General features: G+C 58.2%; 1 protein-coding gene across 2 annotated transcripts in view; it reads left to right on the plus strand.

Moving 5' to 3' along the window:
- Positions 1–22,966, plus strand: part of RAI1 (retinoic acid induced 1) — a 79,584-nt gene that overhangs the window by 18,369 nt on the left and 38,249 nt on the right. Inside the window, exon 1 of one of the 2 annotated variants that reach the window (XM_039227390.1) lies at positions 2,486–2,519. The exons of the other annotated variant lie outside the window; for it this stretch is intronic. The gene's annotated coding sequence lies outside the window, so the exon portion shown is untranslated. Of the gene's footprint in view, positions 1–2,485; positions 2,520–22,966 lie in introns of those variants that run through there. 2 annotated transcript variants of the gene reach the window in all.

Below are 22,966 nucleotides of genomic sequence, written 5' to 3' on the forward strand. Positions count from 1 at the left end.
CAGACTGAAACAGGCTCCAGGCTCTGAGCTGGCAGTCAGCACAGAGCCCGACGCGGGGCTCGAACCCACGAACCGCGAGATCATGACCTAAGTGAAAGTCAGACGCTTAACCGACTAAGCCACCCAGGCGCCCCTAAAAAAATTTTTAATGTTTTTTATTTATTTCTGACAGAGAGAGAGAGAAAGAGACAGCGTGAGCAGGGGTCAGACAGAGAAGGAGATACAGAATCCGAAGCAGGCTCCAGGCTCTGAGCTGGCTGTCAGCACAGAGCCTGATGCGGGGCTTGAACCCACGAACCGTGAGATCATGACCTGAGCTGAAGTTGAACGCTTAACTGACTGAGCCACCCAGGCGCCCCAAGTCGGAAGTTTATATCCCCACAGCTCTGTGCCTGAGTCCCCAGAGTCATGAGCAGGGGCCTCATCCTTTACCCCTCCCTCCTGTCACCGGGAACTCCATGCCTTAGGTCCAGTTCGAGGTTTACAACAAGGGGACCCTTTGCCACACACTGTACTGGAGCACCGTGGGGCTCCTCAGTCGTCACCTGCCCCCTGTGCAGCCTGGGCCACAGGAGACATGCAGCAGGGACTTAGGGAAGTGCCTCGTCTCCGCAGGGTGGACACAGGGACAGCTTTTTTTTTTTTTTCGTTACAAATACCTTCATTCCAGTCCCAGTTTTAAACAAGCTCATGTAGGCAGAATACTTACTACAGATGGGCACCTGATGAGTGGTAGCCTTTGTGGTTTGGAAGGAATCTGTTACATGCCCCCAAACATTTCTTGTACCCCTTTTGTGTGCCAGGGACCCCACGGTTCCAGAGGGGTGAGGAGGCCCCTGGGCAACCACATCCCTGAGCCCAGCTGCCTCCCCCTCCCCCCCCTCCCCCAGCAGCTCCTCACTGCTGACACCTGGGCACTGTCAGGCTGATTGATGCCACTGGAAATGCCAGGGCATGTAGGATAGCAGATCTCACACACAGCATTCTTTCCGGGGCTGACCCTAGTGTGGAGGCACGGAGGCAGCCCCCTGCCCTTACCCCTCACCCAGCTCCCAGGCACCAGGCCACCCGCTTTGGCCAGCAGACATGGGAGCAGCCTGTGGCTTTCCTGCTTGTTCACCTGGGAAGAGACACTCAGAAATGCCCAGCATAGCACCCTTGGGCCTGCCTGAATCATAGTGCCTGAGGGTGGTTGGGAATCGGAACTATAATGAACCCCTCAGGTACTGCCGTGTGCCAGCCAGGACGGGGAACCAGTACAAGGCGCAGCAATATCAAGGACATCTTTTAGGCTGGCCAGGGCCAGTGGGCAAGCTGATGGGCCCAGGGTGGGGAGGGGGAGGGAGATGGAATTAAGAACTGGTGAGGGCACCAGAAGGAGGGGTTGCTTCCTAAGATGCTGGTTTGGGCAGTGAGATAGGTCACCTTTGTGTCTCCCGCACTGTCCTTTGCACATGGTGAATGCTTAACAGACTTTGCTTACAGACACAAGTGATGTTGTGAATGGTGGCACTTGTGTATATGCTGACTTTGGGGTCCCTGTGGGACTGCCAGGATCGGCCCCACTTTCTTACTGACAGCCAACTTGGGGGGAGACCCAGCTGCAGTCTGGGGTATCGTGGGGTTCAGGTTTCCCATCGTTCAAATGCCAGCCCACTGCCCTACATGACCTTCCTTGCACTGGGCCTCTGTTGACTGGTCTGTAAAGTGGGCCAAATCATCCTGGCCCACCCAGGGTGGCCATGCGTGTTAGCAGCCAAGGAGGCAAGCCCCTGCACAGGCTCAGTACCGGGAGGTACTCTCCCCAGAGTCGTCTTGCTGTGGTATTCATTCAACATTGCTTTCAAATTACAAAAATAGAGAAGAAACGATGGAGATACTTAACATAATAGGTCAGAGCCCCTCTGCACAGAGGTTTCCTTGGAAGTCATTACTTTCCTAGTCTAATGTGGGTCTTTGGATTGGAGGACATGCGCGCGCGCACAAGCAAACATGCTTTAATTCATTGAGCACCTACTGTGTGTGGAACCCTGAGCATTTAGAGACGACTCAGACCCGGGCTCTGCCTTTAGGGGGCGCTCCGGGTCCTGCTGGGGAGACTGACAGGAAACTGATCAATTACCCTTTGATGGGGAGCCTGCTGTCAGATGAGGTAAGAGGGGGTGCACAAAGGAAGGGGTTACCTGTGGGTGGCGGGGTCGGGAGGGGGACTCAGGAAGGGCTTGACAGGACCTTGGGTTTTGAACCGGGCCTGCACCAACGCTGGGAAGTGTTTAGGTGGAGAGGAGGAGGGGGAGCAGGAAGGCGTTCAGGGAGAGGGAGGCGGTTTGGGACGTGCGGACTTGGGATCCCGGCAGGACCGCCAGGGTCAGCCCTTCCGTGCGAAGCCACCCGTGAGAGCCCGGCCGCGGCCCGCAGCGCGTGTGTGTGCTGGAGGGCGGGCGGGGGTGGGGGGGTGCGGTGGCGGCGGCGGCGGCGCGGGGCCCTGGACCCCTGGGCCAGAGTTTCCGCTGTGCTCCGTAAGTAACAGGAGCCACTGAAAGCTTTTAAGCCGGGAAGTGACCTGGTCCGGGCGTGTGTTTGAAAAGGGTCTCCCTCGAGCAGAGCTGGCGGGAGGGCGAGGGGGTCAGGGAGCCCCCCGGGAGGCTTGCGCGGTGGTCTGGGGCGCCGCGGAGCAGCGCTGGTGGCCGGGACGTGCCCGGCGGGGGGGGGGGGGGGGGCGGACTCGGCGAGGGGGGGTGTGGGAGCGGCTGTGCCGGCGGCGATTGGACGCGGGCGGAGAGGGCGGGGTCTGGGGCCAGGACCGGGAATGGACGGTGTGCGGCTCCTGACGTGGGCGGGCGCGACGCGGGGTGGCCGGGCCTGCGCCGGGGTCGCTCTCAGCTCCGGGCGCGCCTGCCTATCCGGCCTCCATCCCCCCTTTCCGGGCAGAATGCCCTCCACCAGCACCTGGCCGAGCCGCGCCGCAGACAGCAGCGGGCGGAGGCCTTTGTGCTTTCCAAGTCCTCCTCCAGGGACGCGGGTGATGACCGAGCCGGCAGATGCCCCGCTGGTGGCACTGCCGCCACCCACCACCCTCTGACGCTCAGCTGCTCCCCAGAAAGAAAGACCTTGTCACAAAGGGAGGGAGGGAGAGGACGCGCTTCCGCGACGCAGCCCATCTGGGAGCCAACGTTATTTTCCTGATTCAAGGAAACATCTGTTCATGCTTCTCCTTTCAGAGAGAGGCGGGCAGCCGACCCAGGACGAGGGAAGCCCCCGGGCTGGCCCTGGCGCTGGGCAGGAGGGTGGAGGACGGGGGCTGAGCCCAGGACCCCTGTCCTGAGGGGCTGCAGACAAACCACCGCGGTTCTCTGCCCGATCTCCACCCACCTGCTGCCACACGGCCTGCCTCTCCCTGTCCCTCTGTGGAGTTCTGGTCGGGAGCTCCCACCACTCCTGCATGCCCGTGGCTGTCACTGCCTCGTCTCAAGTACAGGGGCTCCTGGGGCAACAACTGTAGCCTCCCCCAGAGTGCCATATGTGTTTACCGAGGGACCCCTTCATTACTTCTCACGCACGAGCCATGTTTCTGAAAGATACGGCTGCCAAACAAACTGCATTTATTACATAATGATTAATTCATTGCCCCCATTTCTTATTAATCAAAGACATCCATAACTGCCTCTCCAAGCTTTGGGTGGAGGAGATAGCCAGCGGGGCCTCGAGCTGACAGCCTTCTGGCCCAGAGCGGGGGCACTGCTAGATTTGTGTCACTGTGGCCTCGTTTGGGTAAATGCACAGTACCCCTGAGGTTTCTAGAAGAAATAGAGACAGCTCGTGGACCCCCCGAACATTGCCTCTCCAAGCCCCTGGGGCCACCTGGGAGGTTTTATCCCCCCCTCTCCAGCCAGCTCTGAGCTCAGGCTGGCTCCTTGGCACTTGGCCGCTGGCTGACCAGCAGCTTGGCAGAGGAAGAGGGAGATGGAGTGGGCTTGTCCCCACCCCTGGACGCTGCCATTAGTGGCAGCCGGGGAAGGAGGTGGGGCCTGGGCTGAGCTCAGGACTCTTCTGGGCAGAGCGAGAGAGCAGCTGACAGAGCACACAGTCCTGGCAAGCCGGTCCAGGGCACAGAGGCTGAGGATCTTGGGCTTCCGGGGCACTTGCGATGTTCATTCTCTCACCTCCCGGGGGCAAGGCAAGCTTGTGTTTTTAGCTCTTGGGACACATGAGGAGTCGGAGGTTGGGCCAGTGCCATCCATCCCTTCTGTACTTACTCATCCAACACTGAATGTGTGTCCCGGCACCCACCAGGAATGTCCCTGCCCTCAGGGTGTTCACAGTCTAGTGGGGAAAGGGCAGTTGCCCAAATAAATCAGTGCTGTCCTATATGGTGTCAACTCACCCAGGAAGGTAGGGACTAACGCAAGGGCACCTAACCCAAACTGGCACAAGTGGTCAGGGAAGCCTTCCCAGAAGAGGTGCTATTGCTAAGTGCGCTTGGTTAATTTTTTTGTTGTTGTTTTGTTTTGTTTTGGTCTACTTTTTAAATAACTGCTTTGTGCCACATGCCATTAGGTGCTTTTCACATACGTTGTCGTGTTTAATTTGCACCAACAACCCTGTGAGGTAGGAAATAGCTTCCGCATGTTCTCGATGAGTAAGCTAAGTATCAGAGGGGAGGTTGCTTGGCCAACTCACTCAGCCAGGATTAGAACTCCAAGTGGTTCTCAAAAGATGACAGAAAAGATGTAAGGGGATGGGCAGCGAGTATGGCACGCCTGGCACAAGAAACCGCAAATGCAAAAGTATGGCTGTGGGAGCGCCAGGGCACGAAGGCCTGTAATGCTGGAGTAGGCAGAGGTGGGCTTGGGTCATAGAAAGCTGGCAGCAGAGAGCAAGGGAGCCACAGCAGGTGTGTGAGTTGGGGGTGACGTCCCACTACAAGTGGCTCCATTGGTCTCACTGAGGGCTCCAGCTCCTGGGTAGACCTCCCTTGCCAGCATTCCCTACCCGCCCCACCCCCCCACCGCCACCCGGAGCCTGCCTGTGTCCCTTTAGGTATCTGGCGACAGGCATGCCTCCCAGATCTGGTACACGTCTCTTACTGCATCTGACCTCAGGAGACAGGAGTCAGGCTGGCATCGAGCATCAGGGATATGCCCAACACATCAGTCCCCGAGGGCCTCCTGGACCTCTCCACAAACCCTGCAGTGCCCATCTCGACTGTCCCCGTCCGTAAAGAGGCTGAATGGCGGCCAGCATCTGCCCGTCAGCAGAGAGTTCCCGCTCTTAGCACCGGCTCGCTGAGCTGCCTCCAGGGACAGTCCTGCCCGCCTCCCCAGAGAGCCGGCACTTCCGCTGCTGCCTAATGGCTCTCCCCGCTGGAGACAATCCTTGATATTTAGCCCACGTGGCAGGAGCCTTAATAGCAGCCACTCTCCCTCCCTGCTCCTGCCTCCTGCGCCCCAGAGACAGCCCTGCTCACCTTCTGAGCTGACCACGCCACCCCCATCAGGCAGGGGCCTTTCTGCCCACTCTCGGTAATATCTGGAGTGAAGAGGCAAACTAGCAGCACCTTGCGTGTGGTGTTTTCCCTTCTGAGACCCAGAGATGCCCTGGGAGGGAGTGTTATTACTGTGGCCTCCCTTTGTTGTTGTTTTTTTTTTCTTGAGAGAGAGTGAGTGGGAAAGGGGCAGAGAGAGAGGAAGAGGAGAGGAGAAAGGAGAGAGAGAGAATCCAAAGGCTCCACGCTCAGTGGGAAGCCCTATGCACGGCTAGATCCCACGACCCTGGGATCATGACCTGATAGAAATCAAGAGTTGGACGCTCAACTAACTGAGCCACCCGGCACCCCAGCCTCCATTTTAAAGATGAGGAAACTGAGGCTCAGAAAAGAGCTGTGATGAAGACCGACCCTACTGGTCTCCCCTCTCTCCTCTTGGTTACAGGAAGTGGACGGCGTTCCCTCACACCCTAGGACCATTACGGCTGCTAGTCTCACCCTGGAGCTCTCTTCTCCTGTCTCTCCTCCTCTCTTTTAGATTCCATCTCAGGGGAGCCTCCCTGTCCCAGGCCCCCTGCCCTTATTATTTGCTAACGAAGGCCTTCGTCTCCACACGGGCAGCACCCACCCCCTCGGTATCCCTAGCACCCAATGTGGCGCATACAGGCGCTCAGAAATATTCACTGAATGAGTAAATGAGCAAATGGGTAAGTGAACAGTCAAAAAGTAACATTTCTAGAAGTGTATTTTCAATGCGTGAGGGCAGCAAGAGCTCCTGGTTGGTAGACGGTTTCCTCCAGGGGGTGATGTATTTAACCTTCCCTGGTGATCTCAGGGTGGGCCTCATACCTGGAATGGGTGCATAAATCCTACTCACATTCCATTGGCTAGAATGCAAGTCATGTGACCATGCCCATTTGCAAGGGAGGCTGGGAAACGTAGTCTGGCTGTGGCTCTGAGGCCGGATACTGGTTTTGTGGACTCCAAAGCTTCCTGTTCAGGTTCCTATACTGGTCTCTTTAACCATGGCAGCCAGCCTTTACTGAGTCCTTACCATGGTTCTAAGCTTTCCTCACACTGGCCCATTTAGTTTTCATAACAACCCTGCAGGGCAGGTATTATTATTGTCCCTGTCCACAAATGAGGAAGCCAAGGCTCAAATGACCTGTTAAGGGGCAGAGTGGACTCAAGGACCCTGCCCTGCTTCCTTAAAGTACCTATCCAAAGTACTTCCTAGAAACATGCCACCAGTGTCCAGGTGACACTCTCATTCCCAAGCCTCCACACAGGCATTTAAGTAAGCAGGCCGGTGTCAGGAAGAAATGAACATATGCAGATGAGCAATAGTCGCTGGCTTCCCTTTTGCCTGGTGTGTGAAGATTCTGCCCTTGCCTGAGACGGAGGCTTGGTCTCCCTGAGGAATCAGCACTCTCCCATCGGTTCAGCTGTCCGTTTTCGGAGGGCTTCTGTTTCTTGCCACCTCCCCAGCTCCACGCCTGTGCCAGGCACCACCTGTGACTGGAAGGGTAAGACAGGACCCACCTTCCCACACAGGAGGGAGGGGAGGCACACACGTGGCTGCCAAATCTTGGCTGTCCACTCTGGGTTTTCTCTCCCAGCCCCTTCTGACCAGCAGGTGCTCTCCTGCTGCCCTTTCTGGCCCTTAGCAGCAGCCCTCCCGCCCATCCCCCCCGCCTCTCGCCCCAGGCAGAGAAAGGACAAATGTCCCTGGTAGGAAAGCTGCAGGGGAATGGTCATCAGTGCTGTGGTCGGGTCTGTATGGAGGACAGCTCTGGGGAGTGGCATCTTACCAGGTCGGGTAGCCCGGGCTTCCTGGAGGAGGTGACATTTGATTGTCCCTTGAAGGCTAAGGTTGTAGTTTGTCAGATTGAGAGATGGGAAGGGCATTCCAGGCAGAGGTCACAGTTTGTACAAAACCTAAAGGAGTCTGGCTTCTTGGCTCCTGTCTCTGCCTTCACCCCCAGAGGCAGGTTTGTTGCCCAGACCAGTGACCCAGGTCCTTCTGACCTATGCTGACGAGGGAATGTCTCCTAGCTCATGGAGGAGGAGAGGAGGCATGGGAAGAGAAGAGGAAGGAGGGAGGAAAGGACACCCTAAAAGGAAGAAGGTGAGGAGGGAAAAGGAGCAAATATTGACCGAGCCGAGCACCTGCTGAGGCCTTGGAGGGGCCTGGATATTTTTGCTGTGACCTCAGGCCTTATCTCCTCTTCTCCCCTTGTTTACTCAGCTATGGACGTGGTGGCCTCCTTGTTCTCCATCATGCACACTGATGCCTCAGGGCCTTTGCACTAGCTGTTAGTTCTGGCTTTGGCTCTCATTCCAGTGCTTTCACTACAGGGCCATGCAGCTGATTCCCACTCCCCCTTAGCCTTCCCTCAAAGGTCACCTCTTGAGGAGACTTACCAGATCACCCTATTTAAAACTACAAACCATCTCCCTCACATTCCCACTCTCCTTACGCCAAACTGTGTTTTCTCCAAAAGCACTTAGTCACCTTCTAATGTCCTTTACGCTTATGCTTTTGCTTTTTGGCTGTCTCCCTTCTCCCCACCCCCAGTAGAATCCCATCCCAGGGCCGGATTTTTCTTTAAGTAAAGTCTACCTCCAAGAGGGGCGTCAAACTCACCACCCCAAGATCAAGAGTCACATGCTCTCACTGACTGAGCCCAGCCAGGTGTGCCCGAGTTTTTGGTCTTTAATCCGCCTCGTTCAGTAGTGTATCTCTAGCCCCTGAACACTGTTGGCACCCAGTAAGTGTTTAAATTAACGAGTGAATTCGGCCCTGTGACCCCATTTCACAGACGAAGGAGTGGAGGCCCAGGATCTCACGGCCACGTGGTGGGGGGGCGGCCCAGCATCCCTTGGGAGAGGTATTTACCAGTCTCAACCATCATAGCCAAGAGCTGGTCCCCCCACAGGGCTCGGGGCGGTGCGAGGGCGCAGGTAGTCATGGTTACAGCGCCAGAGACGCCTTGTATTTCCTGCCTTTTGTGTTCGCACAGGCCCCAGCCCCCAGCCCGGGCCGCCGTCCCTGATTAGCCGTCACGCTGCGGAGGGGCGGGGCGGCCCCGTGAGCCCCGCCCGGCCCCGGAAACGGGCGGGGCTAAGACGCGTGGGCGGGGCACCGGGGTGAGGCGTGTCACTCTTCAGGCGCGCGCGGACCGTGATTAACAAGCCGGTGCGGGCGCGCGCGGCTGGAAAAGGGCGGGGCTTCCGGAACCGCAGCCCTGGGAGCTTGGTTTGGGGGGTGAGTGCGCCATGTTGGCGGCCCCCAACAAAGGGCGCCTCGTGCCCGCGGCTCTGTCTCTTGTAGTTTTTTCTGGTCCCCCAGGGTCGGAGAGTGAGAGGCCCGACTCGGTCGGTCCTTGGTGGTCCACCCCTGCCGACCTGTCCCTAGTGGCCGGCCCGTCTCAGGGGTTGATCACTATCCTTACACGCTGGTCTGTGCCGCCCCTTCCCACTGAAGGGCCTTTAAGGCACACCACTCTCTATTCCTGGATACTCTACTTCCCTTTCCCAGGCCAATTTCTCACTCCTCAGGAAGCTTTGCGCATAGACTACTTGCCTGATTCTGCTTAACAGCTTGTCTCCCTTGCAGTTGTGCCTTTATCTGTGCATCCGCCTCCCGCAGCACCAGACTGAGTGCTGGCGGGGGGGGGGGCGCGGGGTCCGGCCTGTGGGCCTGGCACACAGTAGGTACTCAATTTGTATTGTTGAATGAATCCATTCATCAGGCTGCCCCGAAGGCCTCCTTGGCAGGCCTAATGCTGGATGCTGAGACTCGGGAGAAAGGGAGACAGATGCTCCTTCACTCCCAGACACAGAAGAGCTTGTGTCCAAGGCCAGGCCATGGGGTGAGTGTCTGGCCTGAACCCCAGGCCAGAGGAGCCTGGTCTGGTGTGTGCCCTTGGTGAATGGCCCACTGTGTTGGCCAGATGGGGAGCCCTGGGGCTGGCCCTAGGAGGCAGGCGTGAAACAGAAATGAGCTGGTGAGGGCTGCTCGGCCCGCTTTGGGGCCAGAGACCTCTGGGAGGCCCAGCCATCTGACTCCTTTGTGGGGCACTCACCGGGCCCTACCCTGGCTTGATGGGTGTGCATGCCAGACCTCCATAGGTCCTGCCCCCACAGCACTCAGATGGTGGAAAGGGGGCCGAAGCCCTGAAATCAGTTACATAGTTATATACATAGATATTCTTTGCCGGTTTTGGTGGACTTTCGGGTATATACATTGTTCCGCACCAATACCAAAAGGAAACATATAACCTACAGCAGAGCCAGTAACAATGAAGTATTACATCAGAGCGCTTTAGAATTTGTATCCGGAGCAATTCCTGGGCTCAGGGCACCCCAAATCACAGATCTGAAGGGGTGGAACCCAGGAATCCCTTTTCCAAGCCTTTGTGGTTTTGATGCTCAGAATCTTAAATCCAACTTCTGAGAAACAGAATGACAAATGTTTTTGTCCCTGAACACATTCAAATCCCTTCCCGAGCCCTAGCGAAACCCCTCTACCATTCTGTATCCCAGACCTAGGCCCAGACTTCAGGGACTCTGAACCCTTTGGGCACTGGAACAAAAGCTCTGTGTCCTCTTCTGAAACACGTGCTTGTGCGCCCACACACACACACACACACACACACACTTTGCATTTGATTTCAGGAAGTTCTTACACCTGCCTTAAGTGGTCTGAAAAGCAGGACAGACCTGCTTGGTGAAAGGCCTCCGTGCTGACACTCACCGGAACCTAGGGCCAAAGGGCACAGTTGTATGGGTTGTACACTGCACTAGGGCTCCTGGCAGCAATCTAGCCTGCCCTGCACTAGGTATGTTGTGCAGCCTGGCAAGTGGGGTGTCTTTTCGTATTTTGTACAAAGGCAACATATAGCATGCCCTAGCTCTCCTGCGTCCCATGCCAACTCAGGGTTTGGCACTAATGAAGTTGGAGAAATGATGGACCTTATTGCTGACTAGATGAACATCTGGAACCCCTTTATTAAAGCCATAATGAATGACCCAGCAGCCCTCACCCACTAATGCTTAGTTCATCTTGGGCTTTCAGTGGGCAGTGGTTGGGAGCTGCCCACAGGCTTCACGTGGGGTAGGAAAATGGTCAAGACAGCTGGGCCTGTCTCCCAGCAGAGGGCAGAGAGACTAGTAGCTAGGGGAGCACCTACTATGTAAATATTTATCCACTCGACAAGTGATCCATTGCGTCCATTCTATACATCAGGAAAACTGAGGCCCTGAGCTAGCTGGCAGTTTGGAGTGCAGAAGACCTTCCTGTCTGGGGAGACTTGATGAACAAAAGCTCTGGAGCAGGGCAGAAAGGAGGCCGAGGAGGGGAGAGCAAGTCTCTGAAGCCGTGCCCGACACCACCTCACGCCACGCAGCCGGCCTCCTGGAAGCCTCCCCTGACCTTTGCACTGGTTAGAGGCCTCCTCTGTGCCCACGCAGCCTGGAGTTCCTTGTCACTGTGCTGTCACCCTCGTTTGGGAGGCCCGTTTCTGCACTGTCTCCCCAGCCACCTCCCGGCACTGAACTGAGAGCCTTAGGCTCAGGGCCTGGCGCACCATGTAGAATGCAGCTTTGTTGAGTGAATGAGTGGTTAAGTGGCCGATTAAAGGCGCTCTAGGCTCCCGGCCCCTTGGTTTCTACACCACCGTGGGAGGGGACCTGGCCAGTGGTCAGAACAGCAAGACCCGGAGGCCTGGGGTGGGAGGGGCCGGAGCAGGAAGGAGAGGCACAGGCCTGGGGTTAGGGAGGCCAAGGCGAGCATCGGGCACTGGAGCCGTCTCCAAGGGTGAGTTGGCATTTCCTGTTTGCCAAGGCCCCGGCGGCCACCCTCAGTGACCTCCCGTCCCAGCGCGGCCTGCCGAAGGGCAGCGGAGCCCAGATGGTGAGGCTCTGGGAGGCCAGAGGCTGCCAGATCTGAAGTAGAGCTCTCCACACCGGGGCTCTCTGTCCTGGAGCCCGCAGACCCTCCCCACCCACACACTGCGCGCAGCCGCCTCTGGGGACTGAGAACCCTGAAGATGTCGGGTGTCCGAGACCCCCTCCCCAGGAAGCACTGCCACTCACCATCAGTCAGGGTCCCCACCGACAGGGGTGCTTTTCTGAGCCAGGAGAGGGGGCACCCCTCCCCCCCATCTCTGCTTATCCCTCCTAGCCTGGGCCCCCTCACCCTCAGATATGACTGGGTCACTTTGTGGCTCCTGACGTGGCGCGTGGGACACCGCAGAGCTGCTCCACGCTCTCTCGTGCAGATAATCATCAGTGTGTCTGTCTGGGTGCCCTCTGGCTGGGGACCAGGTCTAGTTCCCTCAGTGTCCCCAGCATGTGCTCTACAGGGCCTGGCTCCGAGGAGGGCCTTAGGGTGCTCGGTGAGTGAGTGATACCCATAATTCGTGCAGGGGCTGACTTCCTGGAGGAATGTGACGTGGCGGCAGAGGGGGGCTAGCAAGGCAGGAGGGCTTCCTCCCAGGAGAGGCCTCCGCCTTGAGGGACGGTGCGCAGCAGCCCTGTCAGCACCGGGGAGAGGGGCGCCGGTGCCGTCTTCCGCGGCCCCAATCCTTGGATGAGTCCCGGCCACTCTGAGGCTCAGGAGGGACAGAGCAGCCTCCGTTTGGGGCTCCATTTAAGAGCCCTTGGGTGGGTCTGTGTACCCGGGCTCCCTTTGAGACGGGAGCTCCAGGGTCCCCTCTTGAGGACATTCTGGGACACTTAAGTGCCTCACACAGGGACTGGCGTAGGGGGTGCCCGGGGACGCCTGGGTGCAGCAGGAGTGAATGAGTGAGCCGGTGAAGAAGGGAGGAGGGAGGGAGGGATGGACCAAGCCCGTGATCATACCCCTGCCCTTGCACCCCGCTGCTGACCCCCACGCCCTCGGGCCAGCCCTGGTTGATGTGAGGGCCCAGGAAGGGCTCACAGGTGGGGTTCGTTCGTTCATGTATTCGTGCATTAATTCATCCCTTCTTTCCTTTATCCCTCCAGCTTCACCCCTGGCGAGCACCAGGCTGTCCTAGGTGCTGAGGGGACAGAGGTGGTCAAGACAGACAAAAGCCCTTGTTTGTGAAGCTGATGTGTGAATGGGAGGCACTGAAAAAAGGAGACGAGCCAGTCAGGGTGAAGCAGGGAGGTGGGATGAGGGGCCAGGGGAGGGGGTTTCTGTACAGGTGGTCCGAGTAGTCATCTCTCTGTGGGGTGATGGCCTCACCCGGCAAGAATGGCATTCTGGTCATGGTTATCATCACTTATTTTTTTAAAAATATTTTTTATTTATTTCTGAGAGAGAGAGAGAGAGAGACAGCGTGAGCAGGGGAGGGTCAGAGAGAGAGGGAGATACAGACTCTGAAATAGGCTCCAGGCTCTGAGCTGGCAGTCAGCACAGACCCCGACGCGGGGCTCGAACCCACGAACCGTGAGATCATGACCTAAGCGAAAGTCGGACGCTTAACCGACTAAGCCACCCAGGCGCCCCAGTTATCATCACTTATTAACAGCATTCCCACAGCCCTTCAGAGTTCCTGGGCCCTCACATGTTGCCCCAAGAGGGTGTCTATGGGGTTGGGGGGCGTCACTCTCTTCCTTGTGTCCCATGGATGCTCGTGGGTCCACACTAGGCCCGTGTTGTACGCTGGGCACCGGCTTCCTGCAGGGGGAAATGGAGGCCAGGGAGGGACCGGGTTCTCCCATCTGCTTGCAGCGGGAGAGAATTCCAGATGAAAAGACCAGCATGGGCAGAGGCTTGGTGGGGAAAGTCCAAAGGGAAGGCACCCTCTAAAACACCTGTTCAACTTGGGGTTCACTCAGCAGGGGAGCGGCCTCACCGCAGGGTGGGGGTGGCCTGGGCCCACATTCAGGTATGAGTCCACCGGCCATGCGTACGGGGGACTGAGTGGCAGACCCAGTGACCACGTGGCCTCCAGGCCAGCCCTCTACGCCCCTGCCCTGCTACTGTCCCCCCTCCACCCCTGGAGCTCTGAGAGCCCTGCCGCCTGCTCTCCGAGGGAGGGTATCTTTCCCCCGACTCAACAACAGCCGCCACTTGCAGCTCAGCAGAAGGGAAGTTGGGACTTGCGTTTTGCCTTCCTAGCGCCTCTAATCAGCCCCACACAGCCCCCGCCACAGGCTCCCATCAGTGCCGCTTCCGGAGACTACTTGAGATACACCTGCTCGCGCTAAAAGGAGAAGCAGTAATCCATCAAAACAACCCCAGGCGCGGGGCGGGAGGGGCCGGGACTTAGTTTCTCCTCCCAGGGACCCGGGCAGCATCGGGCATCTGGATCACACGGCTCCTTGGCATCTCCCCTCGGGCCTCGGTTTCCCGGCCTGTCAAAGGTGGCAGGGGGATGAGCTGCCGGCTCATGCCTCTGGGCCTCCTCCCTCGCCCCCACCCTCATCTCTCCCTTTCCAGAGACATTATAAATCAAACGGCTTAGAACGTAAGGCATCAAAAATTCTGAAACCTTCATCTATTATTAACGCTGACAGTAAATTCCCCCTCCGAGCGTTTTACATAGCAACTGTTACCAAGACTCGCTGGTGGAGCTGCCGCTCCAGCCGGCCGCATCCCACAGCTCCGGGCGGGATGGCGGCCTCACCCGAGCCTGTACCCGACCGGCCGCCACCTGGGCACCCCCGCCAGCGCCTCCCCGGGGGTGGCTGGGCGGGCCCTCGGCAGGGGAAACAGTTGGCTTCCGGCTGCAAGGGGGCCCAGGCTGCTGTCGGTGAGCCCGGCCGGAGGTGCCCGGTGCACCTCAGCTCCTGCCCGGGGAGACAGAAGGGCCCCCGAAGCTCTTCGAAGGCAGCAGGAGCCTTCCCTCCTCGCTGCCGCGGTGACATGGAGGACGGGAAAAGGCTTCGTAAACTGTAAAGGGCTGTGCAGATGTTGTTTACCGACTCACCCACCTGTCAGCTAGACGCTCCTGAGTGCCTGTTTGTCTGCAGGCGGTATCTGGGCACCAGGGATTTAAAACAAAGACAAAAAAGGCCCAGTCCCCATCGCGTCCGGTTTGGTAGGAGACAGACTTGTCAACCTCTAATTGCATTGAGTGCGATAATCAATGTGTGTTTGAAGAGCAGTAACGGGAGGGGTGATTCATCAGATCCGGGGGAGGGTAAGGGATCAGGAAGGGCTCGTCACAGGAGCCTGCACCTGGGCAGGGTTTTGAAGGATGAGTAGGGGTGGGTCTGCCTGTTCTAGATAGAGGGACTAGCATGTGCAAAGGCCCAGAGGCGTGAAGCAGACCCACTAGCAGGTGGAGTATAGGCTGACCTGTTTTGGTGGAGGAGACGACCTAGGGGAGGGAGCAGTTTTCAGAGGGTGCAAGACCTTGGAGACAAAGCTCAGAGGGGGGTGGTTTTTTCAGGACACTGAGGAGCTATGAAGATTTTAGACTGAGGAGGAACAGAGTCGTATTTGGGCTTGCAGAAGAGCCATAGATGTCGTCTCTTGGGATCCAGTTTGGGGATCCTGGGGTGGGTGCTGTAGGTGGCCTGGTCGTCCCGGAGAGGTAAGACCGCTTGCCAGGTGTGCAGGAGAGGCCACTCTGTGCAAGCTCTTATTTTGCACTTACTGTATGCCCAGCCCCATGCTGGGCCTGTGGTCTCTGCCACGGGGAACTTGTCATCACAGTGAGCGGCCAGATCACTGCAGACCCCCTGAGGGAACGGAAGCACAGGCAGGCCGCGTGAGGCCCCTGCCTGAGGAACGCTGGCTCCCAGGCAGGGCGCCTGCAAACCCCTTCCCGTAAGGAGTTCTGTCACTTGCTCTGTGCTGCTCCAGAAAGCAGGACACAAACCGGGACACAGACCTCAGCCCAGCCGAGTGGAGGTGTTGATTGGCAGAGTTCCCCCGTAGTGACGAATAATATACGTTCATTGTGGAGAGTTCAGCAAATAGTCAAGAGTCTCATGAAAATAAGGCTCCCCTGGGATCTTTCCACCTACCAATGGCCGGGTCACATTTTGGGCCCAGTTGCTCCAGAACCGGGCACAGTTATACATTTTTTAAGACAGAGTGGCATCATATTCTGTCTGCATCCCTTTGGTGACCTGCTTTTCTCACTTAACCACTGGGAATAGTTCCCCATGTCCTCACATATGCAGGGGTGAGGTTTGCCAAGGGCTGAGCCACAGGGAAGGGACCTGGCTGACCTAGAATGTCCAGTTCTTGCTTCGGGGCAGAGGCCATGGCCATCCTGCTGCTGCACACAGCACCCAGCACGGAGGCTGGCACCCAGTGGGTGCTGAGTGAAGAATTCTAGGAAGAAGTAAGCGCTTCAGCCCCAAAGGTGAGTGAGCAGAAGTTGGGTGCAGCCCACAGGCATGCTGCGAGTTGGATCTGGGGTTAAGTGGAGTTTGGGGTGAGACCTGTGCTTACTGAGGGTTCCCACTGACTAGGGTTGGGGGCAGGGTGTTCAGGGAGGCCTTCCTGGAGGAGGCAGGCCGTGGAACGTTACAGAAGGGAAGTAAACGCATAACGGTCCATTCAGCCATCTAACAGCCAGTTACTAAGGGCTCCCTCCTGGTCAGAGCCCTGTGCGGGCAGGCCTGGGGACCTGGACAGGGTTCTGCCCCCACAGTGATGCCAGGCTTGAGGCAGAAACAGATTAGTGCCCAGGACGTGCGGGTGTGTGTTCAACACTGTGTTGATCGAAAGGTAGACAGTGCGGGCCCGGCGACCCGGAGAACAGCTTTAGGAACCAGAGACCCAGAGTGGGCTTGGCATCAAGGCCAAGGTCACCCAGACTGTACCCAAAACTTTTGTTCAGTCCAGCACCCCTTGGCCTTTTGGGAGCTTCTGGACGCTGTGGGTTGCTGGCAGCTCAGTTGGTGCCCTGGCCCCAGGTTTCCCTGGCTTGGAGAAAGGCCCCTGCAGCCCAGTGCCCACTCCCAGAGCCCCCACCCAAAGCCAGAGTTGGAATTCAGCTGTGTGGCCGGCGAGCAGACCCCTTACCCTCTCTGAGCCTTGGTTTCCTCAGCTGTGCCGGGGTAGCTCTGCCCGCCCCGCATGGCCCCAGCTGCCCAGGGCCACACTGAGAAAGGCTCCAGGGAGAAGCCCTCGCCTCCCAGAACTGGGGGGTGACTTAGGAAGGAGCGGTTTGGAAACAAGGTCTGGCTGTAGGTGGAGGGCAGCCAGAGCTTGGGGAGGAAGCCCGGCACGTGGCCCCGCCCCAGAGCCCCTCGAGCCTCCCGGAACTGCATGCTTGGATGGCAGTGGCCCATCGCAGTTCAAGACCATGTGTTTTGGAGTCCAACAGACCTTGCTCCCCCACTTCCTGGCTGTGTAACCTTGGGCTAGTTCCTTGTCCTCTCTGTGCTCAGCGTCCTTCTCTGTACACTGAGGGTGGTGACGACACCCATGTTGACTTGAGGGTTGAAAGAGGGGACCCGTGCGTGAGGGGCCTCGGCACGGTGCCTGGCGCCCAGCAAACACGTGGAAAGCTGTGGTTGTTTCTACCATTGCCCGGGGAGGTGGAGGCGGCAGGTTCCTCACCGGTCTCTCAGGTCCCCGGCCCGTGTCCAGCTACCGGCTTCGGCCTCTGCAGTCACGCGGCACCGGTCCACTCACCGGCCCACATGCTCTCGCTGAGCACCTGCTGTGTGCCAGGCACGGGGGCCGCTGTGAGGGGACCAGAAGCTGCAGATCCTGACAGGCAAGTGGCTGATGCGACAGTGGACGGTGGCGGGGGGCCGGGAGGGAAGCCAGGAAGGGGTCTGTTGGAAGGTCACAGCGAGAGTTGAGAGGAGATGATCTTGAGCTGAGGTGAGGAGCCCTACTCGCATTTTGCCAGGCGGACAAGGAAGGGGAGCCTCCCCCCGGGGTCGTGCCCGGTGTGTTCGAAGGTTGGGGGGCATGAAAGAGCTGGCAGGGGCAGGTAGCTCCTGGGGGCACAGTGTGGCCGGGACTTGAGGTTGGGGAGCTGGGGAGGTGGGTGGAGGTGACCCCTGAATGCCAGGCCAAGGAGGTAGGGACACTGTCCCATGGTGACAGGGGGCCGGGAGGGGTCTGAGCAGAGGTCAGGGCCAGGGGAAAGATGGTGGGGTCTGAGGGGCAAGGGAGGGCGGGAGAGGTAGAGCGGGCTCAGGACGCGGGCTGGCAGGTGCAGGGGGAGAGGAGGGGGGACCCCCGGTGTCCAAGGGCCCGCGGGCCTCACCAGGAACTCCTGAATGTAAGGAACTCCTGGGACCCGGGAGTAGCCCCCGGCTCCGCTCCCAGCCCCGGGTTCTGTGCCTGGGTCAGGACTGGGAGGGCCAGCATCCACCACCGTCCCTTCGGCAGCATGTGCCCGCGGTGTGCCCTGACAAGGTGGTGCCCTGCCTCATGGAGTTCGCTATCCTTGGGGCAGACAAGTGAGGCACACACACAGGAGGGAGGTGATCTGAGAGTGGGAAGAGCTGGGGGGGTAGGGGGCTGCCTTCGGCCAGCAGTCAGGGAGGGTTCCTAGGAAGAGGTGGCTTTTGAGCAGAGAAGACTTAGGGGCCCTGGCAGAGGAAAGGATGTGTACAAAGGCCTGGGGCTCAGACCCTGATGTGCAGGAGGAGCAGGTGAGAGCCAGTGGCTGGAGAGCACGTGGGGCAAAGGGTGAGAGGGGCGGCCTCACATATAACAGTGCCGGCTGAGTCGAGGGGCTCAGTTTGACCTGGAGGGAAGTTCTACACCCCTGGCAGCCAGGGAGCCCCCCACCAAGGCAGGAAAGCTAGCTCACTATACTAGCTTTCCTGTGTGACTTTGAGCAAGTCAACCGCCCTCTCTGAGCCTCCAAGCTCTCCTGTGGCAGCGCAGAGGAAGACAGGTGCTTGCTCAGAGCCCTCCCAGCTGTGACTGGATGGGCATTTTGGACTCGGAAGGAGCAGGTAGAGACAGTTCAGTGGAATCAAGGGGATTGGGGCACGGCGGGTCTAGTTGGCCTTTGTTTCCCTGGCTGATTGGCTCCCTGATGCACCCCCCAGATTCTTGCCCACACAGCTCCCATTCAGCCCTCCCCTGTCACTAGGCCGGAGCAAGATACAGCCGAAGTTCCCCCGGGACTACGCAGTGATTGGCCACTCTGAAACCCTGCTGCTCTGGGACGTTCCCTGGCAGCCTTTGGAGCTGGGAACCCGGGCCAGTGCTGAGCTGGGATCATTCATCACGTGGCCTCAAACGGAGGCCTTCCTGGAAAAAATGTTCTTTCCCTGGGGTTCCAGTCTGTATCATCTAAAATAGGTTAATCGGCAGCACTGTTTCCCCCAAGGGACCCCAGATCCTGCCTTGTACCCCTCAACTTTCCCTAGCCGTCAGGAGGCCCTCAGGCGGGGGTGGCGTCCCGTAGAAACATGAGAAAGGAGGAGAGGTGTAAGGCAAGCCGCGCCAAGCTGCAGGATTTGGCAGAGAGCTTGGACGCTGTGGGCAGGGGGCCCGGAGATCCACCAGCCCTACAGCCTGTCCGGGCTGCACCCGGCTTTGTGATGCACGCAGGAGCTGCCGTGGGTTCCTCCTGAGGAGCTGGGGGCCGAGCCTTGCGTCTTTATTGCCTCCTTGCTTGTTCTCTTGGGAAATAATGATTGGCCACCGATGGCCACAAAAGAGGGCGATCCAGCTGGGGCCATGGGATCCAGAAGGGGAGCAGCCACAAAGGGCAGTCTGCCTGGGAGGCGAGGCAAGGGGTGGGATGCTGGGGAGTGCCACAGGCACAGGACGTGGAAAAACAGGGTGCCTTTGTACAGCCGATGTCCCAGCATGCTCAAAGCCAGGGTGGCTGTCGGGGAACAGTCCACAGAGACCCTGAATGCCTGGTGTACTAGTCAGGATGGGCCAGTTATGCCGCATAACAAACATCCCCAAAAGATGGACACCTCAAGACAGGGTTTATTCCTTGTTGGTGCTGTGTCTGTGACCAGACAGCAGAGGGACTGCGCACTGCTGTCACTCAGGGATCCGAGCAGACGGAGCAGCAGCCTTACGGAACACTTGCGTGTCACAGAGGGAAAGAGACAGAGGCAGATGGGCTTGTGCAGCTCTTCCCTAAAGCAGCAGTGTCGCTGTCACTCGAATTCCGTTGACCAAAGCAGGCTACTCACCCTGACTTCTTGAGGGCAGGGGACACACAAGCTACCCATGGCCCTGAAGACCAGGACGTATTTGGTGGTGTGCTGACATTGACCACAGAGGCCAAGAAGGGTTCTGTACTCCACCCCAGGCCACGGGAGGAGCCTCAGGAGGCATTGAGTAACAGAAGCTGAGGCCTCCTTTGTTTTAATTTTGCACTTTTCCTTGACTTGCACATGGAGAAGGGCACAAAGGAATAGCCGATGAATTGCTACTAATTGAGCATGCTCGTATATAACCCGCATTCAAATCCACAGAAAATGCAGGACCAGCCCCTGAAGGCCCCTGGGCCCTCAGCAGGCATTGCCTGCCCGGGATCCATCTCTCAGCATGTGAATTTCATCCATATCCAATCTCAGTGGCCCAATTTCTTTTTTTTTTCTTTTTCTTTTAATGTTTATTTTTGAGAGAGAGAGAGAGCACATGCGCGCATGCACGAGTGGGGGAGGGGCAGAGAGAGGGCGGGGAGACCTGATGGGAAGTGGGCTCAGCGCTGTCAGCACAGAGCCCGACGCCAGGCTGGAACTCATGAACTGTGAGATCATGACCTGAGCCGAAATCTGACACTTAACTGACTGAGCCACTGAGACGCCCCTCCTTGGCCGGATTTCTTTTACCCAGCAAGCTTTGTTCTGCCGTGTTGAGTATGTACCTGTTTTCCTCCACTGCTGTGAGGTATTCCAGTGTGTGCATATACGTGTGTTTATCCCTTCTACCTTTGATAACATTTGGGTGGTTTACAGTTTGAGGATCTTTTTTTTTTTTTTTTTTAATGTTTCATTTATTTCTAGGAGAGAGAGAGAGAGACAGCGTGAGCAGGGGAGGGTCAGAGAGAGAGGGAGTCACAGACTGAAACAGGCTCAAGGCTCTGAGCTGGCAGTCAGCACAGAGCCCGAAGCGGGGCCCGAACCCACAAACCGCGAGATCATGACCTAAGCGAAAGTCGGACGCTCAACCGACTAAGCCACCCAGGTGCCCCCAGTTTGAGGATCTTATGAGTAAACCTGCCGTGAACATTCTAGAACATGTGGTTTGGTGCCCCTGCATAGCATTCCCACTGGCTATGTGCCTGGAAGTGGAATCATGGTCTCACGATATTTAAGAAGGCTCTCCTGGGCACTGTGGAGACATCAAGCCAGTGACCCAAAGCCAGGAGTGGGGAGAGGGACAAAGGGCCAGGCCCTCAGCCCCCTCAACCTCAGAATCCAGAAACATCTCCGGTGCAGCCTCCTCTTCCGCAGAACTGGGGCGTCTGTATTGTGACTATAAGATGAAAAGCGCATATCGTCAGCACCCCCTAAAATCACGTTACAAAAAGCCCGCATGCGGGGCTGTGTGCTCAGCCCCAAACGGCAGCCTGTAGGCCTTACTTGAGTCATGCAGTGACATAGCACGTTCTGGTACGCAGGCAAGAAGAATCGTGTCGTATCTGACTGCACGGAACTCACATCTGCCAGGCGCATGTGTGAGGAGCCCTCCCTGCCCCCCGCCGGCCCCAAGTCCTCCAGTCGAGCCTCCTCACCCACCTGACATGCAGGAAGACTGAGGCCACCCAGTGAGTCAGCAGAGGGGACTCCTGGGGCAGCCCAACTGGTCCAGCCCCCTCCCCCTGCTCCCTGCTTCTGGCTGCAAGGGACCAAAGGTCTGGGGACATTTGCTCAGAGGCTGGTGAGACTTGCTCCAGTACCTCTTGGGGCGACATTTCTTAATAGAGGAGCCGAGAGAGGGTGATTCTTCGCCCAGAAGGAAGCCAAGAGAACAGCGGGGTTTTAGGCTTGGCCACTGGAAGACAGGACTGTTTGCGGAAGACGGGCCCCTCTGCCTGGCCGGGCCTCATTCGCAAGAGCTGAGCAAGAGGCCATGGGCCCTGCAGCCGGAGCCCACAAGCCGGGGCCTCGGTGCTGGGCAGACCCAGCTCCTAGGCCTGGTCTGCGATGCCGGGCAGGTGGCTGGCTCAGGGGGACCGTCACCCATGTGAACTTGCACAGGTGCATGTGAAGCCACCGTGCGCGGCCAGCTCTCGTCCTGACAAAACGCTTTTATTCACCCGAGGCCAGAACAAGGCTCTGCTGACATCCAACCCCAAGCCCTTCCGGGTCAGTGGGTTGTTTTTGTTTTGTTTTAATAAAGATATGGTATGGTTATCCTTACCTTGGCTGGCCTCCCCTGGCCCCACGTCTGGGTGACCCAGGCAGGGGGTGGTCTCTGAGATGCCCCCCGACTCCTGGGGAGGTGGGCCAGGCGCTAAAGGTGGAGGTCGGGGGGCGCCTGGGGAAGCGGAGGGGGACACTGGCCAGTCGTGAGAAGAAATGCATCTTTGTCACAGATGCACGTGGGGCTCTTTATGTGAACTGTTTCAGTGCCCAACAGGAAGAAGAGAAATGAGGCTTTGCTATAAGCTGCTGCCTCTCGGCCTGGCGGGATGTCACTCAGGCGCGTCTGTGGCCCGCTTCTATTAAGGAGGGAGCTGTCAGCTCTTCTCAGGCCAGAGACCCAGGAGGCTCTCCGGGCAGGAGGTGGCCCGGAGCTGTCTGTGGATAGCCCAGCGTCAGCGCGGGGGGCGCCGGGGGCCCCGCCTCCGAAGGGCACAGGGGACTGTTGATGGATTCTTCGAGCACTGCGCTAGGCCTGGGGGCTGGGGACATGGGAGGACCCGGCCACCTGCTCTGGGCGGAGCGCGTGCGACGGGAGGTGTTCCAGGCAAGGCACCGCAAAGGTGTGGAGACAGGAGTGTCCAAGGAACGCGCCGTGGTCTCCAAGGGGCCAGAGAACACTGGGGACACTGGGTTGAGGCCAGAAAGGGTAGCAAGGGCCAACTGTGGGGGAGGGGCAGGAGTCTGGGCTTGCGGCTCTCAGGGATCTGATTGGCTGTGACACGGGGGAGCGGGGCTCGGGTTCCAGGGAGGCCTCTGGGATAGAAGGCCTGAGGCAGGTGGGGACCAGTGGAAGACAGAGGGGCTGTCCAGGCAAGATGGCAGAACACACCGGGACACGCTTCCTAACTGGCCAGGGGGATGCCAAGACGGCCAGCTCCCGGAAGCTCACACCATGCCCAGCATTCAGACTTCCCTGGAGAACCAGGCAGGGACAAGCCCGGAATAATCCCGGGCCCCCAGGGCCTGAGGAGCCTCCCGACCCCTCCACAACGAAGGGGAGAGGGACCTGAAGCCAGTGCGCCGTGCTCTGGTTCTGGGGGGCATGTAAACCCCTGCCTGGTATCTATGGCAACTCTCTGTTAACCAGAACTTGGTTCAACAGACTCCTGTCCTCTGTTCATTCTCAAAAACTAAATACAGAAAATACCAAAGAGGGAAAAGAAGAAAACAGAAGTCACCCCTAGGCCCCGCTGATGAGAACACACTGGTGTT

Source organism: Hyaena hyaena, unplaced genomic scaffold (assembly GCF_003009895.1).
Source record: "Hyaena hyaena isolate Hyena2069 unplaced genomic scaffold, ASM300989v1 scaffold_27, whole genome shotgun sequence".
In the NCBI taxonomy this organism is placed as follows: domain Eukaryota; kingdom Metazoa; phylum Chordata; class Mammalia; order Carnivora; family Hyaenidae; genus Hyaena; species Hyaena hyaena.